The 18,058-nt window shown below is 35.0% G+C and overlaps 1 non-coding gene across 1 annotated transcript; it reads right to left on the bottom strand.

The window, feature by feature from the left end:
• Positions 1 to 16,617: 16,617 nt before the first annotated feature.
• On the bottom strand, positions 16,618 to 16,691 carry TRNAR-UCG (transfer RNA arginine (anticodon UCG)). The gene has a single exon. It is a non-coding gene; the product is annotated as a tRNA-Arg (tRNA).
• Between the last annotated feature and the right edge of the window lie 1,367 nt (positions 16,692 to 18,058).

Raw genomic sequence — 18,058 nt, 5'->3', positions numbered from 1 at the left:
TTCATTGTTTGCTACGTACAAGGAAATCCTTGTAATTGAAATTAATTTGTGTAATAAACTGTGGTAGCAGTGTCCTAACCTTTTGCTCGTGCCTTTCACCTTCCGCTTTGCATCGTGAAAGTTTACAAAGTCTCATACGTGCTGCTTCAATGTTTAATTGAGATGAGATCAGATGCTTTATCAATGAATTTGTATCTTACTGGCTCCTCGCAGTCATACAGTTAGACAATATCCTCTTCGGTTGTTCGCCTGTCACTCGTCATGTCGATAAGGAAATATTGATCATCGTAAAAAGGAATTTTGTTGCCTTCCTAGATTTTGATATCTGACGAGGATGGTCTCTTCTGACAACGTCTGCAGCTTGATTCTTCAGAATAACTGACTCGATCTTTGCGTTCATACAGCTATTGAAATGATATAGAGAAACGCATGCGGAGTTGTACCTCGTTTTCATAGACTTGACAAAGGCGTACGGCAGAGTGACCAGACAAGAACTATGGCAATGTAAAATAGATAAGGGAGTTTCTGAAAAATATGTCCGGCTGGAAAGCGACATGTACGATGAAGCAGAAACACAAGTGAAGATTAGTTTGTGTATGCCAGAATGTTTCCTAGTAGAAATTGGTCTGCATCAGAGATTAGCTCTTAGTCCAGTTTGTTCAATTTGGTAATAGGCTTGTTGGCAAGGGAAGTAAACGTAGCTTACCATGTAGTATGTTGTTAGCAGGTGATTTCGTAAAAGGAGAATCTATGAAAGATAATGCAAGAAAAGAAACCGGAAGAATGCGAAAGGGTATTGAAAGCAAAAGGCATGAGGATCACTAGAGCAAATATATAGCCTATGATGGTCAACAAAGAAGACGAGAGCTTCTTACCGCTACAAGGACAGAGAATATTAAGCATCTTGCATCGAATTTCGACCAGGTTGGTGAATTACACACAGAAATCGAGCACAAAATACAAAATGACTGCCTACTGGAGAAGGATGAGCGGGGTGCTCTATGGTTAGAAATCAGTTGCAAGTTAAAAGGCCGTATAAATAAAACGGTAATAAGATCAGCGGTGATGTACAGTAGCCAAACTTGGGGAGTCAGAAGGGCCTAGAAAATAAAATGAAAGTAGCGAAGATAAGAATATTAAGATGGATATGTAATCTGACGAAGAAGGATAAAATAAGAAACAATTATATCAAAGGCACCGTTAAGGCCCCTTGAGCAAAAAGAATTCAAAACTGAATGCTGACATGAGATGATGATAGAACGAAGAAAAAATGACTATATTAAAAAGAGAATTGTAAAGTTGGAGGTAACAGGTAAAAGAAAAAAAGAGAAAAAAACAAGATGAGATGGAAGGACAAGATAGAGACGATATGAGCGAAAGAAGATGGAAAATAGAGAACGCCAAGGGTAGAGGAGAGTGGAGGAAAAAGTTATAGACGTGAACGCCGACCCCTATAAACATGGAAAAAACGGAGATGATGAAGAAGAAAACTCGGTATATAATCATTGTTTCCTTCGAAACAATGGTGGGTTTTACACAGGACAAACCGGGCAATCATCTGGGGTATGTAGCTTGGAACAGCCCCGCACTCTTGATTTTTAAACAAAGGAAAAACATTTATGGACTGCAGCTTGTGCGTCTTTCAATAAAATCCTGAAGTTCGAAAAAGTCCAGAATGATCAATAAATAAGTACAGTTCTATACGTAGCCCATCTCCAGAACACCAACACATACACCATGAATAAAACATATCCCCATTATTTCCTTTTCTAAATGTTCAGTGTAATAGTCACACACGTTGCTCCACAATTTTCTCTGTTAATATTCTTGTGGAGATAAAGAGGGTTGTAGAATCCAAATTGCACTGTATTTTCTGATCAGCCTTGTGCAAGCAACGTCCACCTGCAACGGTATAATTAAAACTAAGTTATCTTCTAATACTAATTCAAGTTGCATTGGCGTAAAGATTTTTTTTAAATCTCATATTCAAGGATGAAAGTTTCCTGTACATTATTTTATCAGCAATTAAAATCCCTTCAGTAACCCTCAACAATAGTAAGAATTGTTTCCTTAAATGAGTTGCAAACGAATATTTTCGAAACAAACTTTCCTGTTGCTGTTATGTCTAACACGTGCGCCTTTAGTGCACATGGTCCCAAAGCCTGAATAAGTATCTCTCGACGTAAATTAGGGACTTGGTGAGCTTTGAAAGAGATAGTACCAAATTCGTAATTGACATAACTTACAACTACTGTAAAAGCATCAACAGCAACTTGATTCATTATGCACAAACTGTATCTTTTGAGTCTCAAGGGTCACTACTGATTTTGGATCTTCATGACGCTCATTTACGTCATTGACTGCTTGCGTGTATCTTATCCACCTTCAAGCAAAGTATTCCCTAAGCTGAAATAGAAAAAGGGTGTGGAAGGAACAAATGAGGGAACACTCTGGTTACATTGGCGTGCGTGTGCATTTTATGTAAACAGTTGCGTACAGAGATGGAAATTAAAATACAAATGTCATCATAAGCATAAATTATGACCCTTATATGTGAAATTGAAACGAGATACAATGCCACACAAAAATCTCTCTTGTATTAACTGTATATTGCGCATTAACATATCATAGAAAAGGAATTAAAAAACGAAAACAAAATCATGTGTGTCAACATTAATATGCGCCGTGTACATAGTTAACCTTCTGTCTTATAATTTATATTATTAAAACATATTTTAAAAACAAAACTAGCTGAACCTGCGCTCTCTACACAGTGCATCATATGAGCATGAATCTCCTTGTCGTTCCACGTAATATATGTATATGTCCCTTTACAGACACAATTGAGAGACGATTTGATAAAAATCCGCAAGGAGTATCATAAGGGGGGATTTTTTTTTCAATATCTCGCACCATTTGCAAGATTGAACCTACTTCCGGTTAGAGTTTCTAATTCATGTATGATCAGTATTTTCTTTCTTTTTGCATGTAGTATGTAATAAGGAAATACATTATACACACAATAATTATAATGTCAGTGATATATGGTGTCCATTGGGCAAAAATCCCCAAATAATAAAACTTCATCTTAGCCTGAAGAAGTGGTTATCCTTCGTTTTTCATTATCATTTGGCCATGAAACGAGCGCCTTATATATATATATATATATATATATATATATATATATATATATATATATATATATATATATATATATATATATATATATATACAGTGGCTCACAAAATTGATCGTACACTTGGCGCTTTGAGACAAATGAACAGAAATAACCTCTTTTACATAGTTTATATTACAAGAAACTGAAATATGTATTATGTGAAGAGATCTTATAAACAAAATATATTTACTTCATTCCTTTACACAAAATCAGACCTTGAACGTAGAAACAAAACACTTTCATATGCAAACTTAAGAGTCACAAAATTATTCGTACACCTTGTCCATTTACAAATTTGGAACGTTCAGTAGCGAGCTGCGAACCCGTTTCTTCTTATTACCTCTGTTAGTCTGTTTGGCATTGATTGTACCAACTTCTTTGTAATACTAGGTGTAATTTTGAGCCACTCTTCTTTCAGGAACGTCTTCACTTCTGTCAGGTTATTCGGTTGGCGCTGCTACACATTCTTCTGTAGGGGGGCGCGGTGGCTCAGTGGTAGAGCGTTCACCTCCGGTGCTTGGGGTCCCTGGTTCGATCCCAGCTCGCGCCGTGTGGACTTTGTGGTGGACAAACACCGTGCTCGTGGGTTTTCTCGGGGTTCTCCCGTTTCCTCCCACTTTCTTCATTCCACCATTTCACTCATTTCTCATTATCACCGTCTCCTTTAGCCTAACCGGCATAACCGTGGGACGTAAAACTCAACTCAACATTCTTCTGTAATTCCCACTATAGATTTTCTATGAGATTGAGATCTGGTGATTGAGGAGAGGTTGCAAGAATCTTTGGTGTGTTGTACAATAGCCATGAGCGCACAATATGAGCGGTATGCTTGGGGTCGTTGTTCTGCTGAAATCTGTAGAACTGTCCAAGTCCTAAGTTTTCTACACTAGACTTCAAGTTCGTCTTCAATATGTTGAGATATGCAAATTTATCCATTGTTCTCTAAATTAAGTGTAGATTTATCACACCAGAAGCTGCCATGTAGCACCAAACCATGACTGATCCTCCTCCATGTTTTACTGTTGGTCTAGCGTGTTTCTTCTTAAATTCTGTATTAGGTTTCGTCAAATAATTTTGTTTCCATCGGATCCATATAGCTTAAATTTGCTCTCATCACTAAATATTAAGCTATTCCAAAAATCTTCGGAGCATTGCTTATGTTCCAGAGCAAATTGAAGCCTTTTGCGTTGATTCGTCTTGTTCATATAGGGCTTCTTCCTAGCAACTCGGCCATTGAATCCAGCTTTTCTTAAAGTTCTTCTCACTGTTTCTATGGAAAGCGGTCTCCCAATGGATGATACCACTTCTGTTGTCAGTTTGGGTACACCTTTACGAGGATTCTTTTTATTTTTGAAATGATTCTTCGTTCGTCTCTTTCACTCAGTATAGATTTTCTTCCTCAACCAACTTTATTTCTTATCCTGCCCTCGTACTTGAATCTGTTGACAACTGCCTGGATGGTTGAATGTGTTCTTCCCGTTACTTTTGCTATAGTTCTTAAAGATTTGCCCTCCATGGCTAGTTTAATAATTAATTTACGTTTAGAATGTGTAGTTTCACTTTTTGGTGCCATTGTCCTGCACTTTCTTCGTGTTGCACTCACCTCAAATGTGTAGAAGGACGTGGATAACCTACTAGTACAGTGATTCACTCCTTCAGCTTTGTTTGTTTCCACCCCTTCCTCTTCAGCACGAGCTAAATGTAAAGTGTACGATCAATTTTGTGACTGTCTTTTGTACATGGATCTGGAGAATCCACCTATAACTGTAGACACGGAGGACAAGAAGGTGTAATACTCATACAAATGGGTCTCATAAACATCAGTTCCACCTCAGTAACTGCAATCATGTAGACTTTATGACAAGTAATTAATTTACGCGTTCATTTTTAGAAATTAGTAGGGTGTACGATCAATTTTGTGAGCCACTGTATATATATATATATATATATATATATATATATATATACAGGGTGCCCGGAATGGGATTGACGGTTTTTGAAAGTATATAGTTTTAATACGGTCTGAGATATAGAAGAAAAAAGACATGCATTTTAAAGGAGAACTCAAAAAAATTATTTGGTCTTACTTACAAGTCATTCTAACTCAGTGTAACTCCACGTGAGCTCCATTTGTAACTCTTACAATATCTAGCCTGAACTCAATCTCTCTCCTCGTATTCTGTAACATCTGAGGTGTTACTGAAGCAATCGCATCCTTAATATGGTTCTCAGTTCATCAACGTTACGCACATTTTCGCCAGAATGCACCATTTATCTCTTTCATATGCCCCCACAGGACGAAATCCAGGGTGTAACCTCAGGAGAGCGGGGAGGCCACCTAACTGCCTATTCAACGGCCAGGAAATTCAGTATCAACGTAGTCCCTCACTTGTAGGCTCCAATTGACAGGGCACCGTCCAATTGGAATATCACTTGAGGTTGCAAATGTAACTGGGGAACAGCAAAGTGTTGAAGCATGTCAAAGAATTTCCTGTTATGGTTTGCTCTATGAAAAAGAAGGGGCCTATAACTGCATTATATGTTAAAGCACACCAAACATTCAATATGGAACTGTCTCTAGAATGTTCTATGTACACATGCAGATTCTCAGATCCTCATAGCCTATCATTGTGTCTGTTAACACAGCCAGACAAATGAAAAGTTACCTCATCAGAGAAAACAACGTTCAATAGGAAATTATAGTCATAATCAGTGTCCGGAATTTCAGTAGCAAATGCTGCTCTCTGTAGCTTATCGTTGGGTTTAATTTCTTGCAACTATTGCACATTGTTTCTGAGTGAGTCTTCTCTGGAAACATACAGTATGTTCGTATCTCTATTTATTGGGTCATAGGTCTTTCTCCCCTCCCTCTCTCTGTAACTCTGTGGCGTTTTCGGCCAAGAAAAAGAAATGACAAACATTGCTTTTATTCTCTATACAACGATTAGGAAACTAGTTCATGCCTTTGATTCCTAAAAGGGACATTATAATTCGTTTTCCTTTATGTTGTTGTTGTTGTTTTCTTTTTATGGAGGAGTGAACTAAGGGAGGGGGAAGTAAAAAAGGTTGCAGCATTTGAATGAAAGAAAATTATTAGCAACGATTTATTTATTTTTGTGAACATAAAACCACCACTTCGCTTTTTAAAATATCAAGAGAAGCAGGTTTTTACTTATTGTTTGAGTTGTCTTCTTGGTTATTGTCACGAGCCGTGCTTATTTATTTATTTAACCATAACAATTTCGGTAAATCACCCATACATAACAGTTTGTTCTCATTATCTTTCTCACATTTCAAACATCACACACACACAACCTTTTTCTCCTTGAAAATATGACATTTTCTAGAACGGTGAACGAAGACAAAGTGTCTGAAATTCTTGAGGCCTCGGATAGTGAAGAAATTGTATCCGAATTTGAAAATTATACCAGTCAAATTCAGACAATGAACAGTCAAATTCAGATTAACCTGGAGATTCAGAATCTTGTAGTGATCCAGTGAACTATTGCCCCTATGCAAACATTTATTCTAGGGATGGTAAAATATAGTGGAATCTAGATTCACCTTTTCAATATGGACGTTTATCATCATCTAATGTCATAAAGATATTTCCAGTTCTAAGAAGATATGCAGTCATAACAATATCAGATATCAAGTCTTCATCTGAATCTATTTTTTATGCTTATCCAGGTGGAAATCATAAAAATGACAAACACTGAAGAAAACGAATGTATGGTGAAAACTGGAAAGTTATCGATAGTGTAGATTTTTCTTATTTATATTGAACTATTTTTCTAGTAGGTGTGTTTTCTACCATGGCATGGGGAATTAACGCTGTTAATATAAACAAAATCGCAGACTTGCTGTGAAATAGCTATTGCATCAACACTGTTCATTGGAAAGTCATGATTTATAGTTCATTCTCTTCAGCTTGAAACGAACTTTCCAGGACTGCTATGTATTGTCTCCCATAACGTACCTGCACAGGGAAAATTGGGAGAATGTCGAGAAAATTCCCTCCAAAAATCCATCCCATCAATTTTGGCCCCGTCTGGAGTGGCCCCGGGTAAAAGCACACAGTCCAATGTATCACGAAAAATACTATAGGGGATAGGAAATGGATGTACCAAGTTTCGTTTTGATAGACGCATAGGAATGAGTGGAAATGTATACCAAAGTCTATCTCTAAAGAATTGAATGTTTCCCTTAAGTTTTGGACTTCCCCATGTTACTTTTCTCAGATGTGCACTTTACCTTCCCTGCAAAATGTCCTTTAATTCACACACTGAATCATATCGGCTCCGATGTCGGTTAAGAGAGCGCACAACTTCACAATAGGGTAGTTTTGGAAGCCATTTTTCCGACTTTTCCCCAATTTCCCTCTCCACATGTCACGGAACAATATGCGTGATAACTATTGAAACGCTTGCTTCATTCTACAGAGAATGTGGTATAAATCTTGATATCAGGATAAATAGTACTGCGTCCATATATTTTTTTTAAATATTATGTTATCTTTATAGGTCAGGTCATAGGTTCGGTTTGCTATGCATAGAGCGTGTCCGTATATAATATTTCCCCTCATACCTATTAAGTCTATAAAGAGGAAACTTGGTACACCCATTTCCTATCCCCTATAGTATGTTTTCGAGATACATCTGGATTTGCGTTTTTACCCGGGGCCACTCCAGAGAGGTGCCAAATTTGATGGGAGGAATTTCTGTGGGGAATCTTCCCGACATTCTTCCGATTTTCCCTGTTCAGGTACATTATGAGCACCAATACATAACACTCCTGGAGAGCTTGTTTACTGCTGAAGAGAATGAACTATAAACCATGACTTTTCAATGAACAGTGTTAATGCAATAGCTATTTAACTGTGAGTCTATGATTTTCTTTATACTAACAGGGTTAATGGACCCCAGGGACTTACCCCGTTGACCATGGCACGTAATTTTTTGTGTATGAACAGGGCCGGATTTATAGGGGTGCAAAGGTGTACGTGCACCCCCTTCGTTCTAAATATACATGATCTAAAATGAGAAGCTAGCAGTGAAAAATAGCAACACGTCCACAAATTTTCTGCTATCAGGTTTCCGTTTGTGGTTAAAAAGAAAACAGAGCTTTGTTGTTAAAGCTTCGGATGACACGTTCATGTCCGTTTCTTGTTATATAGTCTCTCAGTGTAAACAATGTATGTCGAGAAAGAAAGTCTCTCGAGGGATTGTGACAGAGCACAAATAAGTGGTGAATCAGAAGTTACAGTGGTAATCACAAAACCGGTACTGCTATCAAATATTGCCAATCATCTAACGACAAGACAAACTTGGTGTGTTTAATTTGCAATATATATATGTTTCTCATGCAGCTTATTACTATCCGCGCTATAAATAAAGACTTTTATTATTATTATTATTATTATTATTATTATTATTATTATTATTATTATTATTATTATTATTATTATTATCATTATTATTTATTTATTTATTTATTTATTTTTACGTGGAACGTATACAAAAGTTTTATATGTGTCGCACGTTATTTTCTCGTTTGCTAATTATCAATCTTGTGTAGAACTCTTGTGAGGACTAGTTACATCGAAGCACTACACTGGCATGCAGATCTTAATGTGAAAAGCCGCATATTAATAGCTGCATAGAAAAAATCCTATTATTTGGAAAAAAGCCATTTCATTCTCCATTTAGATAATTGAAAGTAACATATATTCAAATGTAAAATACAGTAAAAACATTTTAAAGTTTTCAATATATTCAGGCCTAAATCAAAATTTCCTCTATTTTTGTTGCTTCATGGGAATTTACATTTATTGCGTTGTAAATTTAAAAAAAAAATAATATTTCATAATATTTTCTTACCAAATGATTTTTTTTTATACTAGGCCCTCTTCTTAAAATTCAATAATATGTCATATTAACCCGAAGAGTATGTAATGTGTAGTAAACGCGAGTCCAGCTCTACTATAGGGTCTACTGTATGTGCAACACGTGCATCTAGACGGGGCAGCAAGTTTCCCAGGGGTGGCAAAATCTGTCATAACTAGGCTATATTGTTTAAAATAAATATTTCGGTAGGAGGGTAGATAAACGGGTCCTCGGGTTTTCGGTTCAAAATTGATCACAACGTGTTCATTACGTCCCAAATAGTGTTTTCTGAAAATTTTAGATCGCGGAAACTTCAAAAAGTGCCTAAAATTACGATAGGATTTACCATATATGGGCAGGTAGATAAACGGGCCCCTTGATTTTCGGATCAAATTTAATCACAATGTGATCTTTAGGTCCCAAATAATGTTACCAGAAAATTTCAGACCGCGGAAACTTCAAAAACATGCCCAAAATTATTATAGAATGTACACTCTATTACCACCTATAGACAGGGTAGATAAAGGAGTCCGTGAATTTTGGATTCAAATTTGATCACATTGTGTTCTCGAAGTTTCAGATAATGTTTTCTGAACATTTCAGACCGCAGAAAGCTAAAAAAGTTGCTCAAAATCACGGTAGAATGTACCATCTATAAGCAGGGTAGATAAAATAGCCCATAGATTTTCGGTTCAAATCCTGTTTTTACAAAGTTTGCTCAAGAATACGATAGAATTTACCACCTAAGAATGGGATAGGTAAAAGTGTCGGAAATCGTTCGATTGCAATTTGATCACACACTGTTTTTCAGATCTCATATTTATAGTTTTCTTTTTAAAAAATCATTTAAAATATAAAACAAAATAAAAATAAAAAAACGTGAAAGCTACCCTGCCCATACATGGTAAATTTTATCATAATTTTTGGAACCTTTTTGAAGTTTCCGCGATCTGAAATTTTCAGAAAACACTATTTGGGACGTAAGGAACACGTTGTAATCAATTTTGAACCGAAAATCGGAGGGGTCGTTTATCTACCCTGCCCGTAGGATCTATATGATAAATTCTATCGTAATTTTGGGCACTTTTTGAAGTTTCCGCGGTCTAAAATTTTCATGAAACACTGTTTGGTAATGGGACCTAAGAATCACATTGTGATCAATTTTGAACCGAAAATCCGAGGGTCCATTTATCTACCCTCCTCCCAATATTTCTTGTTGGAAACAGACTTCTTTATTATTTTTACACAAAAGTAGTTAATTGCAAAACAGGTGTTTGACATTGTTTGTAACTCACAAGTGTTTAGAAACTATCTAATGTGCTTAAAATATTAACTAAACTTTAAAAAAAAAAGTCACTGTAACATCAAATAGTTCATTAACTGAAAACGCACTTACGACAATATCGGGAAATTTGCAAGTTTAAATTGTTTCTTTATTCAGTCCTACTTCAGAGATTCATTACAACAAGAGATTTAGTATTATTCCTTTTCTGAACGAAAAATTTATGATTTTTGTTCTCTGTTTTTATATTTTTCTACTGTGATTGTATTCTTACAAAATAACATTAATTTTTATTTTAGCTATTTCTGTTGTTACTTAGTTGGGAGCATCTAATGGCATTACTGTGAAGAACAAAAGGACAATGTGAGCTGTGTCATCTTAGGTCAGGAGATTTTCTTCGCGAAAGAAAGCATTGTAAGTACAATTATATATATATATATATATATATATATATATATATATATATATATATATATATATATATATATATATATATATATATATATTCTATCTACTCATATCTTTAGAATTGATGGCAAGTTGGAATAAACGAAGTAGAAAAAGTACCTCTGAGAGCTGGTAATTTGAGGAGAGAAGAGGTGGTAAATTGTGCAGGAGTAAGTAGGACTACAATGTAAAGATAGACTGAATAAAATATATAGCTTAGGAACTGATAATGGATATAGACGTGTCACCTTTTAATTTAATGACAGGATGAAGAATGAAGAATTCTCGAAAGGATACGCTTCCCTACTTTTCTTGACGTGTTGATAACAAAGTCTGTGAATGCTTTTGCAGAAACTAACCTTACTGAGAATTTATATTTTTTTTTTTCTTTTTTGAAGAAAATTTATTCTTCTTGCTCCATTACAATAGGATTAACACTTTCTTGAATGAATCGGAATCAACATCCTTTCTCTCCATCAGCTCCAAGTATCGTGTTGAAACTTACTATCTTATTTTAAAAAGAACCTCTTTCTCATTTACGGACAACCTGTTTCAAAAGAGGAAGAGTAGCTACGGAAAGTACGTGATAGCTTTTATAAAAGTAAGGATCGGTTTAACTTCTACACTCTATTCAGAAATACCACACTATGCTGAGCAAAATTTCCTGCTCAGAGGAATATTTAAAGCTTAAATTGTTAAATATTTAGTAGTTCTTTTACATTAAATTCAGAAGAATTTTCAAATTAAAAACTTGGTACGTTAAAATACCTTGATTTTGACATGAATGAAGTGATGCAGAACTCTAGCAATGCATAATTATTGAGTAAATACAATAAAATATGTATATATCTGTTGCTCAATGATTTCCATAGGCACTAAAATGCAACCAATTATCCATACTTTGAATGTATGACGGTACTTAAGAATACAAAAATATTTCAAATTGAGGACTGAGGGGGACAATATTCCAAATCTCCCAATATATCCCAAAATATCCCAATATTTTGCACATCGATATGACTGTTTCACGCAGCAGAAACTTTAAGGAGGGACAATAAGGAACATAATAGGACAAACCACACACACACAAAGAGATCCAAAGAAAAACATTCAGTATTGTAACGTCTTTTGTTCCTCCTGAAAAAAATACTGGTGCACTTGGGAAATTTTCGGATTCGGGTCTTCAATTAGACTGCGTTTCACTGTCAATAAATGTATTTCTGAATGTGCCTATCAGTGAAGTGTAAATAAGTTGAATTCAAACACCGAACGAAACATGTTTTATACCTTAACATATTTTAACCTTATTTCATCAAGTAGATTCATTCAGTGAAATCATGATATCACATCCGTAAACCATTTGTAAGGATAAATTCCATGAGGAGCATTCAAAGGAAAGCAGGTCAAATGCCAAAATGTTTATAACTTAAAGAAAAATTTCTACAAAAGATAGTATGTTGATCTCACTGGGATAGTATGTTGATCTGCTTCTATCTCACCCATGAAGTTTTGAGCTTTCACGGAACCCATTTGACCTACTTAATCCGTTAGCCTTTTCGAAGTGACGCTTTCTGGCTTGGTTAAATATGCAATAATGAAATATTAGCACAATAATCACTTTTGGAAGTATCGATAACCCCAGTAGATTTTAAATAACTTTCCCAAAATCATTTTAAAATTGAACTTCAAATGCTGTTTTATATATATATATATATATATATATATATATATATATATATATATATATATATATATATATATAATTTTTCTGCTAAACAATACCGAGAGGAAGATTTAGTTGTTGCCTCTCATCATTAGCAGACAACCACAGCAGATTCCGGAAATACAGGTATTTCTATCTAATATCTAAAATGTCATTCATATGTTAATATTTGTAATGCAAGTAAAATCATGTAAGATTCTTGTGATATTCTCATTTCACTGTTTAGTTGTTTAAAATTGTATAAAATTTTAATTTCAAACAAAAGGGTAGTAGATAGATGTAAGCAGACGCACCATTTCGTCACTGTCACCAGACCGCGTTGATGTTACTTGTTTAATTAAAATAGTAAATAAGACTAAAACAATTGGCTGAGTGGAAAAGGGCAATAAATTATTGCATGCATTTTGTAATGAAAAACACTATAAAACTTTGCCTCTCTCTTTGTCCGAGGTGAGAAACTAAATTCTAAAGCAATTTTATTTTCTCCAAATGATCTGAAAGAACAGAAACAAAATACGAGCTCCCAAACTCTGGTGTGGCGTCCCTTGGATGGCTAAAGCCGATGGATGGCTTGGGAAGGCATTTAAATCTTAGTGATGGTAAGTGTAAAGTGAGATTACTACAAGAAAACAAACAAAAAAAAAAACTTTAACACACTAAACTTGTATAAAAGTTCTGATTGTTTTTCAAATTGAAACATTGTTGTAGTTAATTGTCGTAAAAAGTCAGTAGTCAGTAGTTGAAGTCAGTAGTTAATTGTTGTAAAACATTAGTGAAAACTGTGAATAATAATTAAAAGAAATAATTATGAATCTGTGACATTATTCATGTATAATTCTATCCTGTGCTTAAACTTTTAAAACTGTTTTCTCATATTGACAATAAACTTTTGCTTCAAATAACTATCAATTTATCAGAAAAGAGAATAGCAAATCACCTGTAGCATACTTGGAGTAAAAGTGAAGATGTCCACCAGTATTGTGCAAAGTGGCTCCAACAAAAAATGAAGAAAACTGAAACCAAAGATGTAGACTCATAAAAGGATATAAGTAATGTACAAAACAAAATACATTAAACAAAGTTTTTTTTGTTTGTTTATAATTTTATCTTTTAATCACGTCTAAGGATTAAGGAACCATATCTCAGGAACTGTAAATCATAGATATATGATATTTTGCGATTTTTTTTCAGTTTTGAGCATGTGTCTTCGTAAAATTTAGTCCTCAAGGAAATTATAAATGGATATATATTACAAGAATTGTTTAATAGTATCATAATAATAAAGTACATAGAACAATTGATATAAAAGCCTGTAGAGGTTACTGGCAATGCTCTCTGAGCATTGTCAACTGCTTTTTTCTCCCTTTTTCCTTCCCTTGTAGGAAAAATAGAAAAAAAATCACTAAAATATTTTATTAATTGAGAAGTACAAATACAGAATTTCATATCTCTAACCTTAAGAGATTCCAAGAATTGAGTATCTTATTATAATAACTGTAGTCCCGTCCCCGTTTCTCTTCTTATCTCCCTTTCCTTTCCTTTTGGAACAAATATCAAAAAACACATAAATATGTGTCTATTTATTTTCATTGGTAAGTCCATGTATGTCTACTAAAATATGTCTCTAATCTTCAGAGATTCCGAGATATGAACATTAAAATATAATAATTACTACCCATTTTTCCCCTCCATCGTCGAATTTCCAAACAAGAAAGCCTTCCTTAGCGTTATTGTGCGTTCTAAATCCTATGTCCTGTCCAAATTTCAAGTTTCTAACTTAGACTGTTTGGTATAGGCATTTGTCAGTCATTCACTCACTCGGAACTATTTATTCCATAGGTGGACTATATTGAAACTAGTTTTCGGCGGCTAGATGGGGAATTCGCCCCCCACACTTCCGCGTTTGCTCAGCCTACGGTCCCACACCTCTCATATGGCTAACACACCTCTAATCTTAAGGGATTTCGAGATATTGCCATGTTATTTGAGCAATTGCAAACACCATCTTTTTTTTTTTCCTCGCCCTTTTCCTTCCTTCCAAGGAAAACATCAACAAACACTCAAACATGCTTTTATTTAACATGTCTCTACTCTTAACGAATTTAGAGATATGAGGATGTTATTAACCACTGCAAATCTACTCTTTTTCTCTTCCCATTCTTTTCTTCCCTTCTAAGGGACGCATCAAAAAACATTAAAAAACATCTTATTTTACATTAAAAGCCTAAATGTCAATTTTCATGTTTCTAATCTTAAGATTTTTTTAAAGATATGGGCATCTTTTCTTACAAATTTCAACCCCCAATCTTGCTTCCTACCTGCCATTTATCTTCCCTCATATGGGGAAACAAACGGTGAAATATGTCTAATTATTTATTTTAAACGAAAAATCTAAATACCAAATTTCATGACTCTAATCTTAACGAATTTTGAGGCATGGCTATCTAATTATAACAATTGTAACCCCCTGTTTTCCTCATCCAACCTTTTTCTTCTGTTCTGTTCTATTTTAAATGAGAAGTCCAAATGCTAAAATCCGTGTCTCTAACCTTAAGAGATTCTAAGATATGGACAACTTGATATAATAACTGAAATTCCCACTCCTTTTTCTTTCTCACCCCTTTTCTTTCCTTCTAGGTCGAATATTTAAAAAAAAACGCTGAAATAGGAGTCTAATTACTGCAAAGTATATATATTAAATTTCTTTCCTATAACCTGCAGAGATTCCGAGACATAAACATTTTAAGATAATTATTGCCACCCCTTTCTCCCTTCCTTTCCTGTCGAGTTTCCAAAAATCCTCTATTAGCAGGACCTTACATCACGGATCCTATGCACTCTCCAAGTTTCAAGTATCTAGGTTAAGCAGTTTGGCCTGGGCGTTTATCAGTCAGTCAAGACTTCTTTTGTGTATTTGGATTTTTTCTGTTTTCAATAGGAGTTTCAATTCAATTTGGAAAATGCCTTTGCTCTGTCGCAATAGATCAAAAACAATTTGAAATCTATGATGTTGAATTTCAATTTATAAAGTTTACAACACTATATCTTGTCATGCTTTTGTTTGAATTGATTTTTACATAATAGTTTTCGTAAATGAAACTTAGCGAAATATCATATTAGGACCCAATACGTCCTGAATTCGGGTTTTTCTTTCTTTCTTTCTTTTTCTTTTTCTTTCTTTTTTTCTTTTCTTTTTCTTTTTTTTGGTAAGTTGAAGTTTAGCACCATTTTTAAGCCCTGAAATTATATTAAATGTAGACCTACAATTGAAGGTGATCTACCGCAATGCGTTCAACTTTCAAGAATCTTCCAGAATCGAACCCAGAATCATGTATACTAAAGGCGCCTTTTAGCCACTAGACTAGTATGGAAAAGACATAACTTGAGACGGCTTCACTTTGTAAGGAAGCTACATATTAAAGTAGGGAGTTTCTTGAACATCTGTAACTCAACCTTGATTTGAAATAAAAAGCTCTGTTCTGTGTGACGAATGGAAAGCTCGTAATAAACATTTTGAAATTATTTTTGTTTACGTTGTTTCTTCACATTTTAATTTAACCTGCTGCGTAGGTGGAATCACAAGGAAGTTGAATTACAAAATATTTTCTGGTAGGCTAGTTCGTGGAAATTGCAGATGTTCAAAAAAGAAACAACTTGAATAGGTAGAAAATGAGTGTCGACAACCAGAAATTACTTGAACTAACTACTGCATTGTTGGCCATGAAAGACAAGATATATTTACGTAAGCATCTTTAAAGAGCATCTTACGAAGTACATGTCTAAAATTACAAGACATGTTAAGTGTCAAAGATCACAATACTAGTAATTTTAATGTAATCTTTAGGTTAGGTTAGGATTTAGATTTCTGGGCTTTCGGCATCTAAGGCCATTTAGCCCTTCACGTTTTGAGGGATGACGTCCCTCGGCGAGCACACAGTCCGGGGAAAGGGAAGGAAGAAAGGATTGGGGAAGGAAGGAAGCGGCCTGGGACCTAGAAGTTAGGTACCACCCCGGCATTTGCCTGGTGTGAATGAGGAAAACCCAGGAAAACCTCATTCAGGGTGGCTGGCCTGAAAAAGCGTTTTACACTTTTTCGACCGAGTGCCCCCACCGGGAATCGAACCCGGGACCGCTCGCACCGAAGGCGAGAGCGTTAGCGACTACGCTACGCGGGGCCACAATGTAATCTTTAGTATCTACAGTGCTTGTATAAACGTTTTCATCACATGCAATACTTGTTTAACTTTCCTTTGTTCTGTGTGACGAATGGTCAGAGTTTCTAAATTTAACACTGAGTTTGGTTCCTAATGGAAGTTATAATGTTAGAATTCCAGATTGAGCTAAACTACTCCCATAATATAACCTCGGTGAAGAGAAGAAATAAGCAAAAAAGAAAGAAAAATAAAGGAAAAAAGAAAGCAAAAGAAAGAAAAAATAAAGATGAAGGAAAGCAGTGCTATTTCTACACTTACGAGATACTTTACATTGCTTTGTTTTTGCATTTTCAGAATGAAATGAAAACTTAATGTCATGCTATTATTAGATGTTTAGGATAAACTTTTTGTAATCTACAGTTTCTGGGCACCAATAGGAATTTCATCCAGTTTATCTTACCGTCAAAGGTGTCCAGATGTCGTCACTCTTTCTTCCCATTTGAAGGAAGATAAAAAAAATCAACCGATAACGCTGATTGTGAAATTTTCAAATAATATATGAGCTTCACAAAATATAATTAAAAATTAGAGAAAACATAATTATTATATAGAATTGAGATTTTAATAGAGTTACAATGTCTTACATACAATATATCTATTTTAGTTTTAAATCATTAGTAAATGGTACCGTAAATGATACCGAACTCGTACATGAATACGGAAAGTTAAGATGTTTTATCCAACCCTTTTGCAGAAGGTGTATTTCCAACCAGTTGGAAGAGAGCTAATATCACTCCTGTCTGGTAAGAATAAAAATGATGTTTCCTCCTATCAACCTATTTCTTTATTATCACCTCCCTCACTCGCTTGCGAAAAGAATCAAAAACAGGATCTTTCAATTTGTTGCTCCATTTATAAACTCCTCATAACGTGGCTTTTTTGCCAGGAAAATCTTGTGTTACTAATTTATCTGTTCTTCTATCCGATGCTGTGGACAGCATCTCAAAAAATTCTCACTCGACATTTTGTATTTGGACCTGGCTAAGGCTTTCGATCCCCCTCCACACTATCTTCTTATATACAGACTCAATTCTAGAATCAATTTACATGGCAAATTGCTTAGTATTCTGGAAATCAATCTCAGTAATAGGACACAGCGAGTTTCAGTTTCAGGTCACTTTTCTGATTTTATTCCCGTAACTTCTGGAGTTCCTCAAGGCAGTATTCTGGGTCCACTTCTATTCCTATTATACATGGACAATCTGCCTTCTTTGTTCACAAACAGCTCTACCAATATTCTTCTATTCGCTGATGACTGCAAACTCTACTGACAAGTTCAATCCGAATACGATGCGCTTGCTCTTCAACATGATGCTCAACTGATGTAAC

Source organism: Thermobia domestica, chromosome 6 (assembly GCF_964235325.1).
Source record: "Thermobia domestica chromosome 6, izTheDome1.hap1.1, whole genome shotgun sequence".
NCBI lineage: Eukaryota > Metazoa > Arthropoda > Insecta > Zygentoma > Lepismatidae > Thermobia > Thermobia domestica.
Note: the sequence above shows the minus strand (reverse complement) of the source record. Positions and strands in the feature narration are given on the sequence as shown.